At 36.4% G+C, this 24,471-nt stretch overlaps 1 long non-coding RNA gene across 1 annotated transcript in view; it reads left to right on the top strand.

Moving 5' to 3' along the window:
- LOC149788811 (uncharacterized) overlaps positions 1-19,691 on the top strand; it is a 20,501-nt gene extending 810 nt beyond the window's left edge. The window contains exons 2-3 of the long non-coding RNA XR_016424255.1: positions 14,831-15,004; positions 19,554-19,691. This is a non-coding gene — a long non-coding RNA (uncharacterized LOC149788811). The remainder of the gene's footprint in view (positions 1-14,830; positions 15,005-19,553) is intronic.
- The last annotated feature ends 4,780 nt before the right edge of the window (positions 19,692-24,471 follow it).

Genomic DNA, 24,471 nt, shown 5'->3' with positions numbered 1-24,471 from the left:
AACATACAAATGATAAACTGGACCTGCATGTAATATGAACACTCATAATTATAAAAGAAATCAAATGAATTTAAACTTGACATTGAATATCACCTACAATATATGGAGAGAACTTAACTATCACTTTTTCTAGAAAATAACTTAAGCATATTAATTAAATCATTTGAAGCAGAGTATTTAAAAAATTCATTGTCATGGGATGTATTGCTTGGGAGTAAATACTTAATTCAGTTACATTGTAAAGGCACAAAATAAAGAGTCTTTAAAGTTTATTTTTATAAAGAAATCTATATCACTCTAAGTCAAAATCATTGGTATTGCTATTTTTAATATGACCATATTAATAATAATTCCAACACTTAAAATGTAACTGAATTTTAGCATAAGATCAAGCTGTTATAATAAAACAAACAAATTGCTCTCCCTCACTATATATACTGTAATATTAATTTAATGTCGACTTTCATCTCTCCTCTTATTTGAATCTCTCATCTATTCTTTCTACTCTCCTATCTTCTTTGCTTCTTGATCTCTTCACCACCAGGTTCTTCCTATCTACCAATCAATCACTCTCAAATGGTTTCCCCTTGATGATCTGTAACACCTCTTCCATGGTACCTTTATTTCATTGAACATTTCTGTTTTCTCCCTTAGAGCTTCTATGAGTTCTTGTTATGCCTTGGGTGAATCTTGTAGCTTCTATCACTTCTTGCTATGCCTTGGCTGAATCTTGTAGCTTCTATCACTTCTTGCTATGCCTTGGCTGAATCTTGTAACCCATGTCTTAACACATCTATGGCCACACCCATTGTCCTGTTAAGTCCAGTGATAGCATTGCCTAGCTTGTCCATCATTTTATTTGACCATGATGAATGAGGATACTGTTGGCAGTGAGCTGGAACTGGAACTCTACTCCTTCTGTTTGGTATTCCAATCTACTGATGTAGTGGCATTGAGTTTATTAGTATTTCAATTGACAGTGGGTAGTAATTGGAAAACTGCTTGTATGTGTAGACGTGAGGGTATTGCTATATGGAGCAGGAGTTGCAGCCAATGGAATGTTTTTGGATTTGCAATAGAACTGTCTGACAAGGGTGTATATCCAGATCCTTCAACATGTAACAGTCCTGTTAGGATATCATCAGTATGCTTTTCTAACAGTCCGGTTACAACCATGGCCTCCTCCAGTATCTCATCTGGTAAATTGATTTTAATTGGTCTTGCCTTTGAGTGCACACACTTCCTTGCTCATGAATAGAATAAACTCTATTTTGTCAGCCTCTTCATATCTGTGTCTTGTATCACATATGGGTGTGGGTTTTGTCAACCTCTTCATACCTGTGTCCAGTATCACATATGGGTGTGGGTTTTGTCAGCCTCTTCATATCTGTGTCTTGTATCACATATGGGTGTGGGTTTTGTCAACCTCTTCATATCTGTGTCTTGTATCACATATGGGTGTGGGTTTTGTCAGCCTCTTATATCTGTGTCTAGTATCACATATGGGTGTGGGTTTTGTCACCCTCTTCATACCTGTATCCAGTATCACATATGGGTGTGGGTTTTGTCAACCTCTTCATATCTGTGTCTTGTATCACATATGGGTGTGGGTTTTGTCAGCCTCTTCATACCTGTGTCCAGTATCACATATGGGTGTGGGTTTTGTCAGCCTCTTCATACCTGCGTCTATTATCACATATGGGTGTGGGTTTTGTCACCCTCTTCATATCTGTGTCTAGTATCACATATGCATGTGGGTTTTGTCAGCCTCTTCATACCTGTGTCCAGTATCACATATGGGTGTGGGTTTTGTCAACCTCTTCATATCTGTGTCTTGTATCACATAAGGGTGTGGGTTTTGTCAGCCTCTTCATATCTGTGTCTATTATCACATATGGGTGTGGGTTTTGTCAGCCTCTTCATATCTGTGTGTAGTATCACATATGGGTGTGGATTTTGAAGTAGGCTGGCCATTTTTCATTTCCAATTTCACCCTGGCTTCAGAATTCGTGTACCATTGGTCAGTGCTTTGGACAGCATTGAACATGCTGTTTCAGGCCACTTTGTTTTGAACAGGTAAATGTACAAATTGAGCAATAAAATGTCACAAGGCAATATGTTTGCTTTAAATGTGTTCAATTAATCTGATACATTCTTCGATGTGATTTTGACATCTAAGGCACTTGTAGGTCCTTCTCCTTGTGTTAATGAAATTTGACACTTAGTATGTTTGGCAGCCATGCTAAATCTGTATTAAAGGAAAAATGTAAAGCATTTTGTAATAATGGATAGTTTACATTACTCTTACACCAATCTACCACTCAGAAGGTCTTTTAGCCGGTACAAGTAGAGGGAGAGAAGAGAAATGTTTATTGAAAGTCAAACATAGTTTGGATCCATTCAGTAGAATAGTTTCCCCTATATAGTTTTATTTTGTCATGATGAATGAAGTTCTGTTTGCCATCAACATCAAAATGGATCATATAATTTTGGTAACTCCTCTTCTTGACCAAATACGGTCCATCATATGTTTTCTGCATCTTTGGACAAACTGCTTCACCTCTTGGTGTGCAGAGATACCACACCAGGCTGGTATACATGGGATGCTTGTTTCATATCATAATTGTCCTTCCATCGCTTGGCTGCTACATGAAAGTGTGTACAAGCTAGGATGTGACCTGTCTGCATCTTCTCCTTCAGCAGTTCCACATAGACTCTAGAGGAAGATAAAGTATCATTGAAATGGCTGTGCAACTACAAAATACTACTTCTGCAAGTAACCTTACTTCACGGTCCACCATCAGTAAGTTAGGAGTCATCCCAGTACACTTGTGGTGATGCTCTATATGCATCAGCAAGGCAACCTAGGCTAAAATCCCATTTACTTTGATCTTTGGATAGAGCTGCCCTTGTCACCTGGGCTATTGTCTTAGTAAATCACTCCACTTGACCACTGCCATGGGGATTTCTTGGTGTTGCTTTGGTCTTTCTAACTTCAAGAAGTTCACAAAGTTCTACCATAATTATACTTTCGTAATTTGGACCCTGGTCACTGTGTACATCAATGAGACAGCCATAATGACTTGTAACTTCCATCAGAATAACCTGGGCTGTAGTCTCAGCTGTTTGATCATGCACAGGAAATAACCAGGGCTGTAGTCTCAGCTGTTTGATCAGGCACACGAAATACCTCAACCCATTTCGTAAAATGGTCTGTGACAAATAATATGAATCTGTTTCCACTTGGTGTTCTAGGAAATGGTCCAAGAATGTCTGTTGCCAACTTGTCCATAGGTGAACTTACCATCGTTGACTCTAATGGTGCTCTTGTACTGTTCTTTGGAGATTTATTTGCTGCACAATTCTTTCACTGTGAAACACAACCTGATGCAGCCCTTTTATCAAACTTTCTGAAGACAATACCTTTTTTCAAAATAAGGTCATTCCACTGGAGTACATAATGATGTGTAGCTGGACTTGATGTGGCAAGCTCTTGTGCATGTGGTCTTTTGACCTCTTGGAGCCATTTTAAAACTGGACCAATGTTAGAGGCTTCCTGCTGTAATTGCTTCAAATGAAATGCTGTGTAATGTTTGACCATGGAATATAAGATCCGATAAAGCTGTTATCACTGCAAGATGCTACTCTACTAGATCTATGTATGCTGCGCATTAAGTATCACCTAAACAACAAAGGATACACTTGATAATGTCTTGTATTCTCTCTACAACTTATGTGATGGACCCTCTGCTTAGTTTGAACCCCATCTTCAGATGCAGCAGACTAGACAACTTTGTAACACTGAAGGAGGTCAGAATATCCAGCAGTGGATCTTTTGCCATTATTTATTGGAATTACCATTTGACTTTTGTTGTACCTGACTAACTTGTAGTCCTGGTCTCACCTGACCAGCTTTTAACCTCAGCTATACCTTGTTGACCTTTAATCTTGGTCTGACCTGACCATTCCTTATTTCCATCTAATGTGGCTGACCTTTAACCCTGGTCTCACCTGACCAATCTTTACTCTTAGCCTAACTTGGCTGCCTTTTAAACCAGTTCTCACCTGACCAGTATTGCTATATCAATATATAATGTTCTCACCTGACCAGTATTGCTATATCAATATATAATGTTCTCACCTGACCAGTATTGCTATATCAATATATAATGTTCTCACCTGACCAGTATTGCTATATCAATATATAATGTTCTCACCTGACCAGTATTGCTATATCAATATATAATGTTTCATTTGATACCTCTGATGATGAGTGTGATATGATTAAAATCTGACCCTGACATGGAAAATTGAGGAGATTCACCAAGTCCAGAACTGCAATGAACAAGTACTAGAACTTGACTGAGGAGCTGACAAATATGTCGCATTTTGAATTGTACTTTATCCACAACTCAGTTCCATATTTGATCATTCAGCCCATTTATTTTCACTACACAAATATTTGATGCAGATGATTGTGGGCCACTCTGTATGTCATTTGCCCTCTCTGTCATTTCTTACATTATCCACATTTCAGATATTCTTCTGTATCTACGTCAAGTCCCTTGGATTACAATAGCAGGATAAGCAATCTGCATTCACATATCTGGAGCCTGGCCTATACTCTACTGTAAATTCATACCGAAACATGTTGGCTTGCAGCAGCCATTGACTTTTGCCATCTTAATCTGGGTGTTTGAGCTTTGGGAGATTGTAACAACACCAATTGATATCCTTTCAGGGCCATCACACAAGTTGTATTCTAAAGAGGACATTTTTGGGTCAGAATGAAAGCCAGGGCAATCCATCGTAAAATTCCAAATGCGCTAACTGTGCTCTTAATTGGCTTACTATATAAAAATGTCGGGATTTCTGACCAAAATTCTTTGGCAGGCTGGGCATCATATTATTAATTTTGTTTGGGGGGGAGGGGGGAAGCTAGTTGTGTACTGTGCTGTATGTCAGTTATAGATGTATATGTCCTGTATGTGCTATACTGGTGTAGTACAAGTCACATGGGTTATGTATGCGCATTTACTCATGTTAAATTAAATATAAATTATTTTTAAAATCTGACACTACTTTTCTTTAATTGTCATCAAGAAACTTAACCATGAAAATTATTGATCGCTGATGTCGTTTACAATGGTCGCCATATACTAAACTTGGGTCAAGAAAAGTAGAATCAAATATAGGGTAGTAAAAAATTTTTTTATTAATATGCATAGCTTTCATTGTGACATTACAGCATGCAACATTCAATCTGGATCGTACTGGATCACACCTTTAGGTTAATTTCATTAAAATATGTATATGTACCTTAATATTGATTTTGTCATGTGTACTTTTGGGGCGTGTAAATAATAACCTGAAGGATTGTGGATGTTTAAGAATCCAAATGATGTGAATTTTTACCACTTAAAGTATGTAGAATCAAATTCTATAAAATGACACCCAAGACTTAAATAGTCTGTGTTGAACACATACATGACCAGTGTGACTTTTACTTTAGTGTGCTATAAGATTTTGTGTTTCTCTTGTAGTCAGAGGGTAGGGGTGGAAATTCAGGTTTGGGGTTTGGGTTTTTTCTTTTATTTATTTGGGTATGGCAATTTCTTTTCTGTGTGAAAGGATTTTGGGGTGGTTATTTTCATTGTTAAGGGATGGCAGTTGCTTTTCTGTTTTACTGCTTTACTGTGTTTCAGTTGTCAGGGGTGTGGGGTGGAGGAGGGGTGGGTATTCAGGTTTGGGCATTGGTTTTTTTATATTAATTTGGGGATGTCAATTTCTGTTCTCTGTAAAAGGATTTTGGGGTGGTTAGTTTCATTGTTATGGAATGGCAGTTGCTTTTCCCCTCAGTGGCTGCTACTTTCCTTGCTGTCACAGAATTGTAACCTAGTGGGTTTTTGGATGAAATGAACAAGCCAAACACAATGTAAGAAAGATGGAAATTTATGAATGAGTTAATAATGATAAATATATGATGTAAAAAATACAATTGAAAATAAACAAAACAAATATTGAATAAAATGAAGTGCAGATCCAAGAACCCTCATGGACTGCACTTACCCCTTAAACAGTTATGTTGTTCAACAAGAACAAAATTATAAAGATTCAAAAAAATAGTCTTTGAAACGACTTAAGATTCAAAATAATCTTTGACACACCTAAAGATTCAAAATAATCTTTGAAACAACTAAAGATTCAAAATAATCTTTGACACCTAAAGATTCAAAACAATCTTTGAAACAACTAAAGATTCACAATAATCGTTGACACAACTAAAGATTCAAAACAATCTTATCATGACTAAGATTCACAATAATCTTATCACGACTAAGATTCACAATAATGCTATCACAACAGACAGCGTTGTTCTGGAAGCTCCAGATGACTCCATGAAACTTTAGACGGCTTCGTACAGCTTTGGACTGCTCTAGTTATATTCATTATAACATTTCATATACATTCACGGCTACAGACACGGTCAGCTACCATAATAATCAGCTACTATAACAGTCAGCTACGAACACAGTCAGAATCATCTTCCACCACAGAAACAGCTTCCAACACAGACACAGCTACTGCCAACACAGACACAACTGCCAACATAGACACACAGATGCACAGACGCAGCTACAGATTCACATACGCAGCTATAATAAAACCAAATGGGACATATTAGTTTATGCATAATTTCTATATATATGATATTACTTTTAAAACTCTGCGTTGTAATAAACATTACGCGATAACACAGTACAAACCGAATGAGCTTCGCCTATCAAATAAATAGAATGTAAATTTAACACTTACCCCTATGGCTGGAGAATAAAGGAGAGTGTATACTCCTTGACGTGATCCAAAAAATGACCAGTGTGGTTTTTTGGGAATCGTCTTCCTTAAATCCATAGGGGAGTGAGTACAAGTCAGGGTAGAATACCCGTGCACCTAATGTTAGTCATGATACCCGACACAAGTAATCTGTGGCTAGGTACATGTTAATGCAGTCGCTTACCTGGAAAATCACATTCACCCTATATAACGTTGTACGCATGTACAACGAGAAATAGTCTAATTGTTTTCAGACAAAACCAAGTTATTTCTTTACCTAATTCTGTGACACTTGCTTTGTACTGTTTCCTTGTTGTTTTCTTTCTCTTCTTTTGTATGTTCTTAATACAGTAAAACCTATCTTGAACGACCACTGCTATGTGAGACCACCTGTTCTGAAAGACCACACTCTCATTACACATATTTATTGATTATATAGCCTTGTTACCTGTCTTGAGAGACCATATTGTTTGGCAAAAGAGGTGATCTTTCAAGATAGGTTCTACTGTACTGCATTTACATTGTTTCTCCTGCTCCTGATGTTCTTAATATCTGATGCAACTCCCTTGTCTGTCTGTGGTGTTCTTTTCTCGCTTTATTTGCTGTTGCTTCTCTTCCTGTACCTGATGCTCTTTTGGCATACTTGTCTTCCCTGTTTTGTTGTTGTTTTCTATCTGATCTTTATTGCCACTCTTGCTGCCCTGCTGGTTCCTTCATCATGGGTCTCAGTTGCCATATTACTCCTTACCTACCACTCTGGTGGCCTAGTGGTTAGAGTGTCTGCCTTGGATGCAGGAGGTTGCAGGTTCGAACCCTTGCCAAGTCATACCAAAGACTTCTAAAAATGGTACTAAGAGTTGCTTTGCTAGGTCCTCAGCATTAAGAGGTTTGTGCTAGGACTGGTCGGTCTGGTGTCAGGATAATGTGACTGGGTGGGACATCATGCTATATGTCTGTAGCAAGATGTCCATGTGCTAGACATCACTATAAACTGCCACACTGCAGACATCGTAGCAATATGACCGAAAAATTGTTAAAACTACATTAAAATTTCCAAGTCTCACACACACACACACACACACTCCTTACCTGACTGACCATTTGGTTCAAGGACTTCTGAAGCTTATTTGCTTATTTTTGTCCCTAATTGGGCATATTTGATTGAGATCTTTCCCCTTTTTTCCTCAACTTTCCTGTTCTGGGAGGGTATTTTCAGCTATCCCTAGTTTTAGTTGCAACATGTTGTGACCTTATGCTGGTGTTATTGCTGTGTTAGTTTCTGTTGATTAGATATTTAGGCTTTTCTTTTTCTTTGTTATTTCCTTTTTTTCCCAGTGTCTGTTTTTCTTTGAGTCATCTCGGTACAGCTGTGTCCTCCGACCACTCCAACCATTTGTTTGTCATAGCTGGGGCGGAAGAGAAAGTTACTCTGGTGCTATGCTTTTGGGATGACTATTAACTTTAGTTGTTTTGACTTAGCATTATTTGGTCCCTGCCACTGTTTTAGATTAGGCCGTTGTTATAGAGCTGGGTATCTGTCAACCACTCCGACCTTTTTTCCCCATGGTCAGGGGTCATTATTATTCTTTTCTTTTTAATATATATATATATATATATATATATATATATATATATATATATATTGTTTATATTTCAGATTTGCCCTCTCTTCCTATGTTGTTTATAATTTCTGTGATGTTCATCTAGGTGTTTGTTTTTGGCCTCATGTAGCTCCGAGTATGTGTTACATTCCCCAATGTTTTTCTGCTTGATACGTAGCTCCACCCTTTGTGTGTCGTAGTAAGGGCATATGTTTAGCACATGTTCGAGTGTTTCCGGAGTTGGATAGTGGTGGCAGTTGTGTTTATGAGTCCCTTTATGTATTTTCCTGTGCACCCTGCCAATAGGGTTCTACCCCTTCTTATCCTATTTATTATGGTTGCATTGCATGAATTTTTTAATGTCGAGTCGAGTATTTTCTGTTCCTGATTGCTTTCTTTTCTCTGTTGTGCGAGTGTTTACTTATGGTCATCTTATCCCATTTGTCTTCCCATATTGCGTTTATTTTATTCTGGATCATGCTATATGTTTCAGTGACGCTGTTAGCAAGCTGTTTAATTATGAGATCATTGAGATTGTTTCTTGCTTCTGCATCAGCATTTTCATTTCCTGGAATTTGCATATGGGAAGGGATCCATACGAATTCTACTATTTTATCAGTTAGCCCTAATTGTCTGTCTTTGAGTAGGGATCTTGTGTAGTTTATCATATTTGGTCTACTCTTTGACTAGTCAGATGCCAAAATTGGAGGACACTGTGCAAGTCACTCAGTATTACTGCTCTTGGTATTGGTTTTGCTTTGATGTGGGTTAGCGTTGATATTATAGACATGAATTCCACAGTATATATGGCACATTCGTCCATTAGTCTTTGTCCTAATGTAAGACCTAATTGAGGGATGGCTATGCCTGTGGCTGTTTAATTTGGATTTTTTGTTTTTGACTGTAGATTTTGGTGTAGGCCTTGTACTTGTGTTTTATGTAGTTTGGAATTATTCCCCTTAGGCCTACCGGGTTGTCCTGTATACTTCCTCTTGGATTTTTAAATCAGTTTGAGGCATTGGGCAGGTCCATGAGTTGGTTTTGATAGTATTATTTTTTCTGGTTTGATCTCTGGGATTTGTAACTCTTTTCTAATGTCTGCCATTATTTTTCTGCAAGGTATTGTACTTATCATTATTTTGTAGAATGGTTTGTTGCACTTTGCAAGGGTTTTGGGCGTGAAGTGGTTATTGTCATGAACTAACACTCTAGTAAAGTACCGGAGTATTGTCATGAACTAACACTCTAGCAAAGTACTGGAGTATTGTCATGAACTAACACTCTAGTGAAGTACTGGAGTATTGTCATGAACTAACACTCTAGTAAAGTACTGGAGTATTGTCATGAACTAACACTCTAGTGAAGTGCCGGAATATTGTCATGAACTAACACTCTAGTAAAGTACCGGAGTATTGTCATGAACTAACACTCTAGTAAAGTACTGGAGTATTGTCATGAACTAACACTCTAGTAAAGTGCCGGAGTATTGTCATGAACTAACACTCTAGTAAAGTACTGGAGTATTGTCATGAACTAACACTCTAGTAAAGTACTGGAGTATTGTCATGAACTAACACTCTAGTAAAGTACTGGAGTATTGTCATGAACTAACACTCTAGTAAAGTACTGGAGTATTGTCATGAACTAACACTCTAGTAAAGTACCGGAGTATTGTCATGAACTAACACTCTAGTAAAGTACTGGAGTATTGTCATGAACTAACACTCTAGTAAAGTACTGGAGTATTGTCATAAACTAACACTCTAGTGAAGTGCCGGAATATTGTCATGAACTAACACTCTAGTAAAGTACTGGAGTATTGTCATGAACTAACACTCTAGTAAAGTACTGGAGTATTGTCATGAACTAACACTCTAGCAAAGTACTGGAGTATTGTCATGAACTAACACTCTAGTGAAGTGCCGGAATATTGTCATGAACTAACACTCTAGTAAAGTACCGGAGTATTGTCATGAACTAACACTCTAGTAAAGTACCGGAGTATTGTCATGAACTAACACTCTTAGACTAGTAAAGTACCGGAGTATTGTCATGAACTAACACTCTAGTAAAGTAATGGAGCATCATTTCTTTTTGCCTTAATTCTAGTGGGGATTCTCCAGTAGTATCTGAATTTCATGTCTTGGTGTGCTGTTAAGTACTCCTGAGCATGCCTGTAGCACTTTGGATTGGATTGTATCTAATTTCCTGAGTAATGTAGTATTTACTGATCCATATACATGTACTTGTTAGTCATATTCAAGTTTATGTCTTCCTAGAGACCAGTAAAAGGTTATGAATTTCCCTTGGACAGCTCCCAAATTGGTGACACTGAGGCTGCGGAGCAAGTTGATATCCCAATTAAATTGTTTCACAAGTTCGTTGATGTGGGATGTCCACGAGAGTTCTTCATCGAGAATCGTACCTAAGAAAGTTACTTGCTTTTCACACATTATAGGCTGCTCTGTTGAGGTTTAGATTTGGAGGGGAGGGTTGCCTGCTGGTTTAAACAAAATGATAATGGTCTTTATTGGTGCCAGTTTAAGACCACACTTATCTGCCAATTTCCACATGTCATTTGGCCCTTTTTGTTGATGTTGAGTTACTGCACTTATTGTGGTCTTCCCCACTTTCCATATGCTGCTGTCTTCAGCAAATTGTGTTAAGGTGTTTTGGGTCAATGTTTTTTTTTTCAAGTCGTTTATCATGATGTTAAATAGTGTCTGTCTAATTACACTTCCCAAGTGGAGTGCCATTATCTAATCTTTGTTGTTTGGAGTTATCTTGTCTTATGCGGACTTGTACTTTTCTATCACTTAAGAAATTGGCTATCTATCTGTACATATTGCCAGTTATTCCATATTTTATATATCAACCCTCTTGTCCACATTATGTTGTATGCCGTCTCCACATCAAAGAAGATGGCAATAAAATAACTAGATTGTTTTTTTTCATTGTGTCCAAATGCAATTTTAACTGGATTCCAATCAAATGGGCTCATTAATAGTGTTTTGTTTATAGCGGAAGCCTCTTTGCATGACAGCTATGAGAAATCGGGTTACAATTAGCAATTCCAGTTCAGTACCCACGAATGTAGTTCTAGTCTATTTTTAGAGCATTTTTCCTCTCATTTTGGTGGTGATAGAACAGTTATATCTATGCATTTTTGGTAAACGTAATTGTTTATTCTTGAGAATATGAGCTTATGGTGTGGTTGTCTATGTTTATTTTGGTGACAGTACTCACTGAGTAATAAGGTCTTGGTGATGATCTGTAAGTGAAATCTGTGTTCTGTTTACGTGCTGCTATGTTGCTGTGTTTACAGGCCAGCCTCTCAAAGAAATGCTGGTAAACCTATGACAAGAACATCACCAAGAAGTCATCTTTGAAGGTATTTTAGAGTAACATATGATTTGTATTGATTGTCACGCAGTGGAGAGTTCAGTACTGAGGTAATGTATTCCTACACCATATATAAGTGTACTGGATGATTTTTTTCAAAGCCTTTCAGCAAATATATATTGAAATTCTGTGCCGGCACATAATAATGATTGTATCATATGGACAGGAAATGTAACATGCAGTTGGTTATATGGCCTATTGTCATATACGGATCCTGAAACAAACATATGGAAGAAAAAGCATGTTCACAGACTGGCGTTAATGGTAAAGTTGAGAAGTCTCAGAATATTCCCATTTATGCTGCAATAGTCTGTGTGTGAATGTTGATCACCTGATTCTAGAACTTTGTTCCGTTAACAACAATAGGCAGTGCTGCAAAGGTTATAGGCATTGCACTGGGCATGGTGACTTTCCAGACTGCATGATAATGATAAGTTGAAATTGTAACATGGAATAATACAGGTATCATGATATGTCCTATGCACCCACCCACATCAATATCAAAATCATGTCTGGCATCGATGCATGGATGGATGGATGATTGTGTTGAGCAAGAAGGAGAAAAAGAGTGTGGTCTTTATTTTGCTAGACTATTCTGGTATGATACTGCTGTCTTAAAGACATTCCTCCTTTCCTTCCTTTCTTTCATCCTTGACTGCTCCGGTGCCCTACTGGTTTGAGCGTCTGCCTCAGATGCATGAGGTCATGGGTTCGATCTCCAGCCGAGTCATACCAAAGACATACAAAAATGGTACTAACAGCTACCTCACTTGGCGCTCAGCATTAAGAGGTTAGGGTTAGGACTGGTCAGCCTGGTGTCAGGATAATGTGACTAGGTGTGACATCATGCTACATGTCTGTGGAATGATACCCCAGTGCTAGACATCACTATAAACTGTCACACTGCAGACATCGTAGTGATATGAATGAATTTTTTTTTAAACTACGTTAAAAATCCAAATCATACACACACACTCATTCATTCTCTCAGCTACTAAGTCATTTCTTGTTATTTTATTTGAGAATTTTTAAAGTTTTATTTTGCTTTCTAATTTCTTTATTTGTGTCTTCATATTGAGAGAAAACTGCTTTGACCTCAGCATAGGTCTCATCAGGTGGTTGTAACACAACAATGCAGATAACATGCAATGTGTTACCTACAAATTTCCCTTCTGTATTATGTGTTCCTCATTTTGTCTATGAGCACTGTCATGTCACATATGGAATTAAGATAATCTTTTATGTCTGCAGTGTCCATTGGCTCCTGCTAGACTTGCGCATAGGAGTGATCGCCCTTATAGTTTAACAGTCCTTTGCAGTAGTCAGACTTCCTATTGCCTTGTTGTGCCTTGTACCTTAGATGGGCCTGTATCATATTTCCTTATCTTGCTAGAATACATTGCCTAGTTTGTGGATGCTTTTGATACAACTGATGGTAAGTGCAGTCTTTTACATTGTCTCCATCGATTTCAGAGTCCTTGTTGAAAGTTTACCTTCCAAGTGTTTTGCTTTCTTTCCAATGATGATCCCAGTCTGTTATTGAGTCTGCTGGGGAAGTTGACATTTAATGTTTGTAACATCACCACTATTGTCCTCCAACAGTTGCTTGAAGATCAAACTGCATCGTGCTTTAATGTCTTGGCTGACCATATTCTCTTTGAGCCTTTTTCCTTCTCTTGTTCTTATTCCTGGAAACATGTTTTCACTAAATAGTGCAGAATTACACCATTTGAGCTGTAAACGACCTAAATGCATGGGGTCCGACAGTTGTTTTACTTGTGACATTGGCTGTAGAATGTTGTAAGCATTTTGGAAGCCAGCAGCAGCCTGTGCATCTCCATCTGTTGTTGCATGTCTAATGAGAATCTCTTGCAGCACAAATTGTTTCTCTTTTCTCTTGCCATGTCATACTCTGAATGTGGTACAACTGGTGACATATTTCCTGTGCAGTCGCAGGGCTTGCACGGTCATTAAAAGTCATTGAGAAATGAACACCTCAATTCAAGGCCTTGAAAGTCATTTATTTTTCACCTAGGTCATTGAAAGTCATTGAATGTTAGAGATTTTGCTTAAAAAATAAAAAGTGATTGCAAATTTTATTTTCGAACCATTTATTTTAAGTTTAATGATTTTTGGAAGGTGTTTGATTTTGTGGCATATGCTAGCAATTCCACTATTATCGTAATCCACATGAAGTAATTGGATATCACACATAGCGCCCCTTTGATATGATGTCATTAACACACTTTGACTTCACTAAGTTTAATTGTCACATTGGGTCCTGGACAAGACCTTCTGTCGTAGATTAAACCAAACATATTAATTGAATATTTAAAATATGGGCTATCTAGAAAATCCAACATAAAGGAGCTCGTATCGTTGCTTACAATTGACATGTCGTACACGTGCTCTATAATAACTACAAGGGAGGACACTTGTGTCCTTGCTCACACAACCTATTTAAGAATAAACACTGATATTTCAAGCTACACTTCGCATAGCTTAAAAAATTTGGTACTGATATTTAGCTCAGGCAGCCCACTGTGTATCTCTTTCAAACGTTTGACTTAATATCATACCTTTAAGTAAGGCCAAATCATTTTCCCACACATCTGGTCGACATTGCCATGATTGTGCCTGCTTAATATGCAAGCGAGATCCCTATGAATGGAATACTGTCCTCTCATTGGTTAAAAGAAAATGATGTCCTGTATTTATTTATAACTTATTTTCAGTTGGCCAATGAGAAGATAGTATTCCATTCAGCACGATTTGGCCCAGGTTTATTTTTATACAACTTATACTCTGGTGAATTAAAGCTGCAGTTTTTACACATCATATATAGTATGCGTCTAAGGAAGCCCCCATTTTCTTTCATTAGCAAATTGGAAGATGATTACCATGGCGATGAATGATATCATACCTCATTTCAACATTTTTTTTCTACAGATCATACGTGTCCCATCATGCTGATTAAATTCTGTCTCTTTCAGGTCCAGTTTTGCTTTGGATGATGGTCATAGAATGTTTGCAGACCCAGGTGTGCCATTACAGTCTGGTGCCTGAACTGACTGGAAACCCCCATTTGTCAGCTTTGTCACTGTTGTAAGAGAACCTGTCAGCATCTATTCTTCCGGTCACAGGAACAGATGCAACACTGGAACTTGGTTGAGTATCATCAGTCAGATATGTGACTCCTTTGTTATGTGGAATATATCCAGGTTTTAAAAAAAGTTGTCTTCCTCTTCTTGTATCCTTTCATGGTTTCAGTTGCAATAACTGCATAATTTTTATTCAATACAAGATGTATCCTCTCTCTCACTTATATAATTAGGAAAAGGCATGCTACCTTGGTTTCAAAGAATACCAACAACTTTTCAATACTATTCAAGTATTGGAAGTCTAACATCTAAAGGCTCCTCCCCTTCATGGGTGGAAATGATATCATGTCCTTGGTTAGTACCCCTAGCTAGTGTATTTAGATGCTACCAGATCTCAGGTGTTACCTTTTACTGACAGGCTTAGGTGTAATTGCTTGACACCTGATAAGGAAAACCATTGACATTGATGTTCATGATAAAGGAATGGAGAGACTTTGCCGTAGAACAAAATTTGCCATCTTCAGTTTTTAAATTTTTACTACAATTGAAGTAAAATGTAAATTTTTATATACAAAAATTGAATTTTTTAGGAATGTTTAACAGTCAAGTTTAATTTCTAGTAATTTCCAGATTGGTGTTTGGACTAGAAACTAATTACAGTTTATTTGAATTGTTTATCTCGATTAGCAAAATCTCAGTTAAGTTTTAAATTTTGTGAATTTTTGAACCGCTCCAGTGGCCTAGTGGTTATAGCGTCCGCCTCGGAAGCAGGTCATGGGTTCGATCCCCGGCTGAGTTATACCAAGGCCTTACAAAAATGGTACTAACAGCTGCCTTGCTTGGTGCTCAGCATTAAGAGGTTAGTGTTAGGACTGGTTGGCCTGGTGTCAGGATAAAGTGACTGGGTGGGACATCATGCTACATGTCTGCGGCATGATGGCCCAGTGCTAGGCATCACTATAAACTGTCACACTGCAGACATCATAGCGATGTGACTGAAAAATTGTTAAAGCTACATTTTAAAAAAAATCCAAATCCAAATTGTGCTTTTTGACACTCGTCCATTTTGAATTTGCTTGTGTTTCTGTTACAGTGGTGTCAGATAAAAGCCTGTAGCTGTCATATTCATGGATCAAATTCCTTGAAACATTGCGGCACTATTTAAGAGACAGTGTTTTAATCATGGATGGAAGTTTTGTCCATTCAGGTGAAATTTTCTAGCCCTGTTTGTAATCGGGTCACAATTAGTACTTCGAGTTCAGTACCCATGAATGTAGTTTTAGTCTATTTTCAGAACATTTTTTCCTCTCTCATTTTGGTGGTGATATAAGTGTTGTATTTATGCATTTTTGGTAGGGATTTAATATTAGTTACTTATTCTTGAGAATATGGGTTTATAGTGTGGTTGTCTATGTATTTCAGCAAAAGTGCACAGTGAGTAATAAGGCCTTGGTGATGATCTGGAAGCAAAATCTGTGTGCCATTGCATGTTGCTTTATTTACAGTCCAGCCTCTCAAAAGAATGCCAGTGAACCTATGTCAAAAACTTTGCTGTGAAGTCATCTTTGAAGTTATTTTAGATTAACATGATTTGTATTGATTGTCGCACAGTGGAAAGTTCAGTGCTGATAAACAAATGTAGAGAATATATTGCATTTGCAATTGTGTTCTGGGTCCATGAGTCCCTGTCTCTTTAGATGGTATTTAAATCTGTTATTTATTGCCAGGCTTCTGGTTCGTATATCCTATGAAATCTGATATGGGGTAGTGAATTCTGCAGAGTTCCTACAGAATTCTGCAGAAAACCACTGCGGAAAATCTTACCCACTCTGCGGAATATATTCAAGAAAATAAGAATATTCAATGAAGAGTAATGTATTTTTTTAAAATAAATATTCATGAAATAATAATTACCTCACATGGATCTTTGTGGAAAATATGAAAACAATGTTTGCTACAAAACTTCTGATATTTTGGAAGCACGAGTCAAAACTAGCGATGACCCAGAAGGGAACTGTAGCGAGGTCACCACAATGACATCAAATGCTGGATTAGACTGAGAAATAACAGAGACGAAATAATAGCCAACTGCAGGCTCAGTACAATAAATAGTAAGAAAATCATATAACAGATACAGGTATTTATAACATTAGAGTTGGTTGCATTTGCTATCAACCAGTTTCATTGCTGATTATTCTTAGAAATATACTCATCACACATCATTGACGCCCCCCACCATTTAACATTGCTCTATAAACATCCTAAATCCCCACATTATAATACTGTCCAAAAATGTGTATCTCCATTTTTTAATGGTCGAAAACATTACCACTCTATGATGTGACTTCTTTTTTAACTGAAGAACATGAATCAAAGTTTTCTCGAGCAGATTTTATTGATTGGAAACAAAGAAGTTACAGGTGAAATATTAACTTAATGACATCCTTTTATAAACATCTATTTAGACTGATACATAAGCACTGGCATTTAACAGTCCGAAAACATATTCCATGAAGGCAATACAGGGAATCTAATAAGTATTTTGTTAGATAATGTTTGTTGTGCAAATACTATTATAAAGATAGTTAAAAGTAGCATACAAACATTCATACATTAATACATAAGTTGGCAAATAGCTTCATCCAAAGGGATTATGATTTTATTTTTATTTTGTATTTTTGTCACCATTCTGCTGGTAGGAGAATAGACTCAGAATGAAAGAAAGACGCCTCAAAACACAAAACCCCCCAAAACACAAAACCCGCCAAAACACAAAACCTCCCAAAACGCAAAGATCATGGGAGGCCTCTAATATTGTAGGATTAGTACAGGAATAAAACATAGAGTGAAAAATCATTTGAGATTAACCTAGTGGCTAATATAAATGGATTCAATTTTGTTCCATTGTTAATTTCACAAACTTCAGTATCTATAGTATAGTTCGTAGCAAAATATTTAATTTTATTTTGATTCCCTGTATTTAATTTCCTATGGACAAAATATCTTATGGATACTTCAGGCATGGCTATGTTACTGCAGACCGTGGAGTTATCATTATCTGATGGATACTTCAGGCAAGGCTATGTTACTGCATACCAATGAGTTATCATTATCTCATGGATACTTCAGGCATGGCTATGTTACTGCATACCAATGAGTTATCATTATCTCATGGATACTTCAGGCATGGCTATGTTACTGCATACCAATGAGTTATCATTATCTCATGGATACTTCAGGCATGGCTATGTTACTGCATACCAATGAGTTATCATTATCTGATGGATACTTCAGGCATGGCTATGTTACTGCATGCCATGGAGTTATCATTATCTCATGGATACTTCAGGCATGGCTATGTTACTGCATACCAATGAGTTATCATTATTTGATGGATACTTCAGGCAAGGCTATGTTACTGCATACCAATGAGTTATCATTATCTCATGGATACTTCAGGCATGGCTATGTTACTGCATACCAATGAGTTATCATTATCTCATGGATACTTCAGGCATGGCTATGTTACTGCATACCATGGAGTTATCATTATCTGATGGATACTTCAGGCATGGCTATGTTACTGCATACCAATGAGTTATCATTATCTCATGGATACTTCAGGCATGGCTATGTTACTGCATACCATGGAGTTATCAATATCTCATGGATACTTCAGGCATGGCTATGTTACTGCATACCATGGAGTTATCAATATCTCATGGATACTTCAGGCATGGCTATGTTACTGCAGACCATGGAGTTATCATTATCTCAGCATGAAGCTCTATAACATGCTGAAAAGCACCCATTTTTCAAGGCTGACAAAAATGTCTCTAACTCTAAGGAATCGAACCATGTGTGGTTTGTATGTCAAGCTAATGAAGATCTTGTCTTTATATTTTAATATATTACCATTAAGTTCTGTGGAAATGAATCAGTGGTCCAATCCCTATAGGGGTTGCATTAGCATGTGTATCCATAGTTACCACATGCATCGCATCATCCATTTCATTCTGATTGTCTGATTAAGAGTAATTATAGTAAAATTGATCTTCATCAGAGTACTTTAGAGCAGATTCTAGTGAAACAGCAAACAGTGATGATGATTATGGAAAACAAGCATGATTGTATAATTTGGACTGTGGAACCGGACAACTGTAGCAATTGAAAACGAGATGGGTTGATGGTACTATTTCCTATTTAACTGCACACAGATTTTCATGTATTATATAAAGAAGAATTACACCTGACAATGCATAGACTAGTGAGAAAATTAAATCTCTTGATGTTAGTCATTTGTGTATGAAAAATGTAACTAGTTTTGACCCCCTCTTATTTGGATAAATTAGGGACTATGTACAAAATGCCACACATAGTTCTGTTTAAGATAAAGGATCTTATTCAAAGTATATCTTTTATAATTCAGAAATATTTAGGTCTACAGTTCATTCTGATATTACATAACAATCTGTCTTGTACATAATTTCTCTCCTCTTGTATTTCTCATAGAGTCGGAATAAAAGTGTTTTCTTATTACTTATATTACGTTTTTGTTTTCTTTTTCTTGTAACATGTCTCTTGAATAATATGATTTCTTTTGTCTTCTTTTCAGTTGCATGGCAAGACAGGATTTTACTGTTATTGGGGACCAAGATGCTCATTACTGTTTCATTACAGACTGCCAAGGGCAATTACTGCTGTAACGTACTGCGTTATGACAGTGTATAGAAATTCCTCATGAATCTTACATTTCATGGCAAAGCACTACGACACTGTGCATGGGAATTCCTCATTAATGTTACATTTGGAGGTAAGCATCATTTTCCACAGCCATTAGTTTACAAGCATTCATGTCATGTGACTAGTTTCCGATTCTCCATGTGCCAGATAGATATTAGCTTTTAACTATCCAGTTTTCATTTTCACCAGTGTAAATATGTGACCTAGTTTTGCATTGGACATGATCACCTACTGTTTCAGACATGGTCCTCATTATCATGAAAGTGTCCCCACATTAGTAATGACATTTTTCATGAAAGATGGCATTAGTCTCGGCATGACAATGCTTGATTGAGTCTGTCGCAGAATAGTTTCTCATCCTCCACCATTCAACTTCGTTTTCTCCTGGCATTACATTTGTAAGTCCGTTTTACTTTTAATGGTATCTTTCATTCTAGGCTTCCATCACACATTGGATATGTTATCTTTTGTTCTGTGAACACTACATTCCACAGTTATTCATTTTTTAATAGGTACCAGCATCTTTGTCCTCTTTTCAACAGACATGAAGTGTAAATTATGATTCTCTTACTCCTTTTATCACATTGAATTTTACATTTTTCATATTCTATTCTACTGGGTTCTTTTTAAATGCATTAATTTCTTATTTTCAACTCTCTTTGTCAGGGTATTAGTTCACTGGGATAGGTTATCTCCCCATCTCAATTGTTTGAGAATGGGCTAACATATATAATGGCAATACAATCTGAACATTAACACATAAATAGAAATGGTGTTTTGTAAAAGGTATATTGCAGTTAGTTATTATCCAAAGTGACCTGCCTCTCAGAATAAATGGTATTTGTATACATATTTTGTATGCTACATTTTCTAAAATTAAATTTTACCTGTTAATCATTGTTCTATCTTTATTATAGGAAACCAAATTGACTCATAATGTTTTTTGTGGCAATGATGAAATAGTATTTACCTTTTGTTCAGAGTCACTGACATGCAGATCAGCGTCTAAATGTCTGGTTTTATTTGGCCATATAAACTTATATGGCATAGAAAATTCCTCTTTCTCAGCATCAGAGTGTGAAGATTTCCCTTTTGTGACAAGATTGTACTTTTCCTCTGAAAGTCTTTTAGGATATAGTGTTTTTGTGAGACCATTCTCTCCTCTTTTCTCACTTGTTACACTCTTGTTATGAGGAATATTTCCTGGTCTGAATTGAAACTTTCTCCTATGAAGTCAACGTTTCTTTTTTTACTTTTGATATTGTTGATGTAACTAGTTTATGCATTGAGTTTCAAAGTGTGAATTTTCTAACTGTTTAATGGTGTTGGAAATTTGCTCAGTTGATATTATTTCTTTGTATCAGTGTCTGTTCTGACAAGGATACATTTGGCTTCAGGTTCCAGACCTCAACATTTATAAATATTTCATGTGACAAATGATGAAAACTAAAATAGTCCTGTTAGGTGCCATAGACACATTAATATATGATTTTAAAAAAATCTCCATTTAAGGTATTTTAGGCAATCAAAAGATGATCTTTATACCATAAATTGATGAAAATGGGTGTGTGTAATTTTATACATCTTATTACATCATGCTTATATGTGGATTATTTCTTACATTCATTTTGGAATTGCACAGGAATTACATGCTAAACATTCTTAAAATACAAAATTCATTCTCATCATCTATAGACATTACATAAGTGTTCATTATCATAATTTACTGTGGTCAGAACATTGCTCAAGTTAGCATAGTACATACTTGGTGTCTGAGATCGTCATTACATAAAAATGCCAAAAATGTATGTTTGTTATCACATAAACACATTCATTTATTTATGTATTGGGTATGTTTTTTTCTTTTTCTTAAACAGGCTCAATTTTCATTGTATTGGAAATATTTGTTTACTATATGTAAAAGATCCAGAATAAACAATTAGATTTTAATGGTGATAAATTGATATTGTACTGATGTGTTCTTTATTTGTATTGCACAGATATTTGCTTTCTTATGAAACTCATTTGATTTTTCTTGTTTCTTAATATTCGTTTAATTGTTTAAGCACTAACTCTGATTACTAAAGCATTTTTCATAGTAATACATCAATGTTATAGAGAATATTCTTCTGATCATTGACTAAAATGTTTGCAAAATAATTTATTTCTTCATTTTGTAAAGTTTATTGCATAAATCATACAATTAATCTACATAATAAGTTAGAACATTTAATTGTTTTTTTACCCTTTAATTGTTGCAAAGGCTTATCTATATATATCTGTGTATGTGTGTGTGATAAAAGCGACTTCTAATGGTGTGCAGGTGGTATAACATAAATGTGTTGTCGCTAAATAACCAAGAGCAGTTGACCTGTGATATTGTGCATGTTATATATAACAGCACTGACCATGACAAGCTCATTTCAGAGGCTCAACAGTTCTATGTATATTGTGTATTATGGCAAGGACCTTTGGCAAGCTCATTCTAAAATCTTCAGAGGTCATCAGTTCTATACATACTGCTTATTATGACAAGGACCTTTGGCAAGATCATTCTAAAATCTTCAGAGGTCATCAGTTCTATACATACTGCTTATTATGGCAAGGACCTTTGGCAAGATCATTCTAAAATCTTCAGAGGTCATCAGTTCTATACATACTGCTTATTATGGCAAGGACCTTTGGCAAGATCATTCTAAAATCTTCAGAGGTCATCAGTTCTATACATACTGCTTATTATGGCAAGGACCTTTGGCAAGATCATTCTAAAATCTTCAGAGGTCATCAGTTCTATACATACTGCTTATTATGACAAGGACCTTTGGCAAGATCATTTTAAAGTCTTTGAAAAGTCATCGGTTCTATTCATATTGTTTATTATGGCAATATAATTTTAAAGTTTTCAAGACGTCACCGATTCTGTACATACTGTGTATTATGTCAAGGACCATTGGCAAGATTATTTCAGTCTTCAAAAGGTCATCAGTTCTATCCACACTGTGTATGATGGCAATGACATTGGCAAGCTGATTTTAAGTTCTTCTAAAGGTCATCTGCTCTCTACATACTGTGTATTATGACAAGATTATTTTAAAGTCTTCAAAAAGTCATCAGTTTTATCATACTGATTATTATGGCAAGGACATTTGGCAGGCTGATTTTGAAGTCTTCAAGAGGTCATCAGTTCTATACATACTGTGTATGATAGCAAGGACCTTTGGTAAGCTGATTTTAAAGTCTTGAAAATGTCATCTGTTCTATACATACTGTGCATTATTGAAAGATCATTTTACAATTTTTAAGAGGTCATCAGTTCTATATATATACTGTGTTTTATGGCAAGGACTTTGGCAAACTCATTTAATGTCTTCAAAAGGTCATCAGTTCTACACATAATGTGTATGATGGCAAGGACCTTGACTAGTTCATTTTAATGTCTTCAAAAGGTTATTAGTTGTATGCATGCTGCGTATTACAGCAAGGACCTCGACAAGCTCATTTTTATGTCTTCAAAAGGTTATTAGCTGTATAGATACTGTTTATGATGGCAAGGACCTTGACAGGCCCATTTTAATGTCTTCAAAAGTTCACTGGTTCTGTACAAAATGTGTATTTTGGTAAGCGCTAATAGCCATCAAGTGAAAATTTAGAGGACCTTTTGTGAAGACCATACATGATTTTGAGGACCTTTTGGCAAGATGATTTTAAAATCGTCATGGAGACATCAGTTCTATATATAGTTTGTATGATGGCAAGAACCACTGAGAATGTTTTACCAGCAGCATCACCAGCAGTGTCAATACCTTTATCACACACAACTTTGATGGCTTTCATGCCTAATTGTTTTGGTATTGGGATCACTTTTGGGGCTATCCCTCTAAATACACCTTGAACAACATAACCAATCCCATCTCAGTAGATAAGATAATTGTGAACTTATCACCCTGACCATTTCAGGCCCATGTTGGGTATTGTGTATAATTGTGTTATTTTGTTATCACTGATCTAATTGATCAAACATGGTAGTAATCATTGATAATATTATTGATGACGCCAGCGGCAAATAAAGGTTGACAAATTGCAGCTGCTTCATTGATGATTTTAGTGGAATTACAGCCGGCTCATCTTCCGCTGATCAAAATTTCCAGTTGATCAGCACCAGCGAGGGTGTATTGTTACAGAGTTTATCTTGAATCACTGACTATTCAGGGATGACATTTTGTTTCTTATGACCAATGCATTTGCACATCGCAAGTGGCAAGGCCACTTCCGTTTGCTTCTTCAGATGGCGATTCATAATGCAAGAGTTGTGGTTCAGGGCAGCGTTGCCAGAATGCCTTTGGCACAGCTTCTGCCTTTTCATTCATTGTTTCAAACCAAGCTTTTAAACCTGATTTTCTTCTTTCTTTTACTTCTTCAAGTTTACACTGCAACTCTTCCTGTTTTTCTTTCATTTTCTGTTTCAGTTTATGCTGCAATCATAAAAGAGATGCTCAATACTTTCATTTTCACACTCACAGAAAGTACATTTGTTGTCAACTAATATGTTAATTCTTTTTAGAAAATCATTAGTAGCGAATATTCTGTGGATTAATTTAAAGCTAAAAGAGATCATCTTGGTATCCTTGGTACAGCATTTCGCCCGGCTATAAATCTCAGACCACTCCTCTCTACTTATATTTTTATTAAATACTTGTATCCAAGTTTCTTGTTTTCCAGTGTATTGCCTTTTAGCTTTTTTTTAAAAGGATCTTTGTAAACAAACTTGATTGAATTTTGTTTTTGCAACT

The sequence above is a fragment of the Sinohyriopsis cumingii genome, chromosome 11, assembly GCF_028554795.1.
Source record: "Sinohyriopsis cumingii isolate HCF-2022 chromosome 11, ASM2855479v2, whole genome shotgun sequence".
NCBI classification, from domain to species: domain Eukaryota; kingdom Metazoa; phylum Mollusca; class Bivalvia; order Unionida; family Unionidae; genus Sinohyriopsis; species Sinohyriopsis cumingii.
The sequence above is the reverse complement of the archived record's forward strand: the minus strand, read 5'-3'. Positions and strand labels throughout refer to the sequence as shown.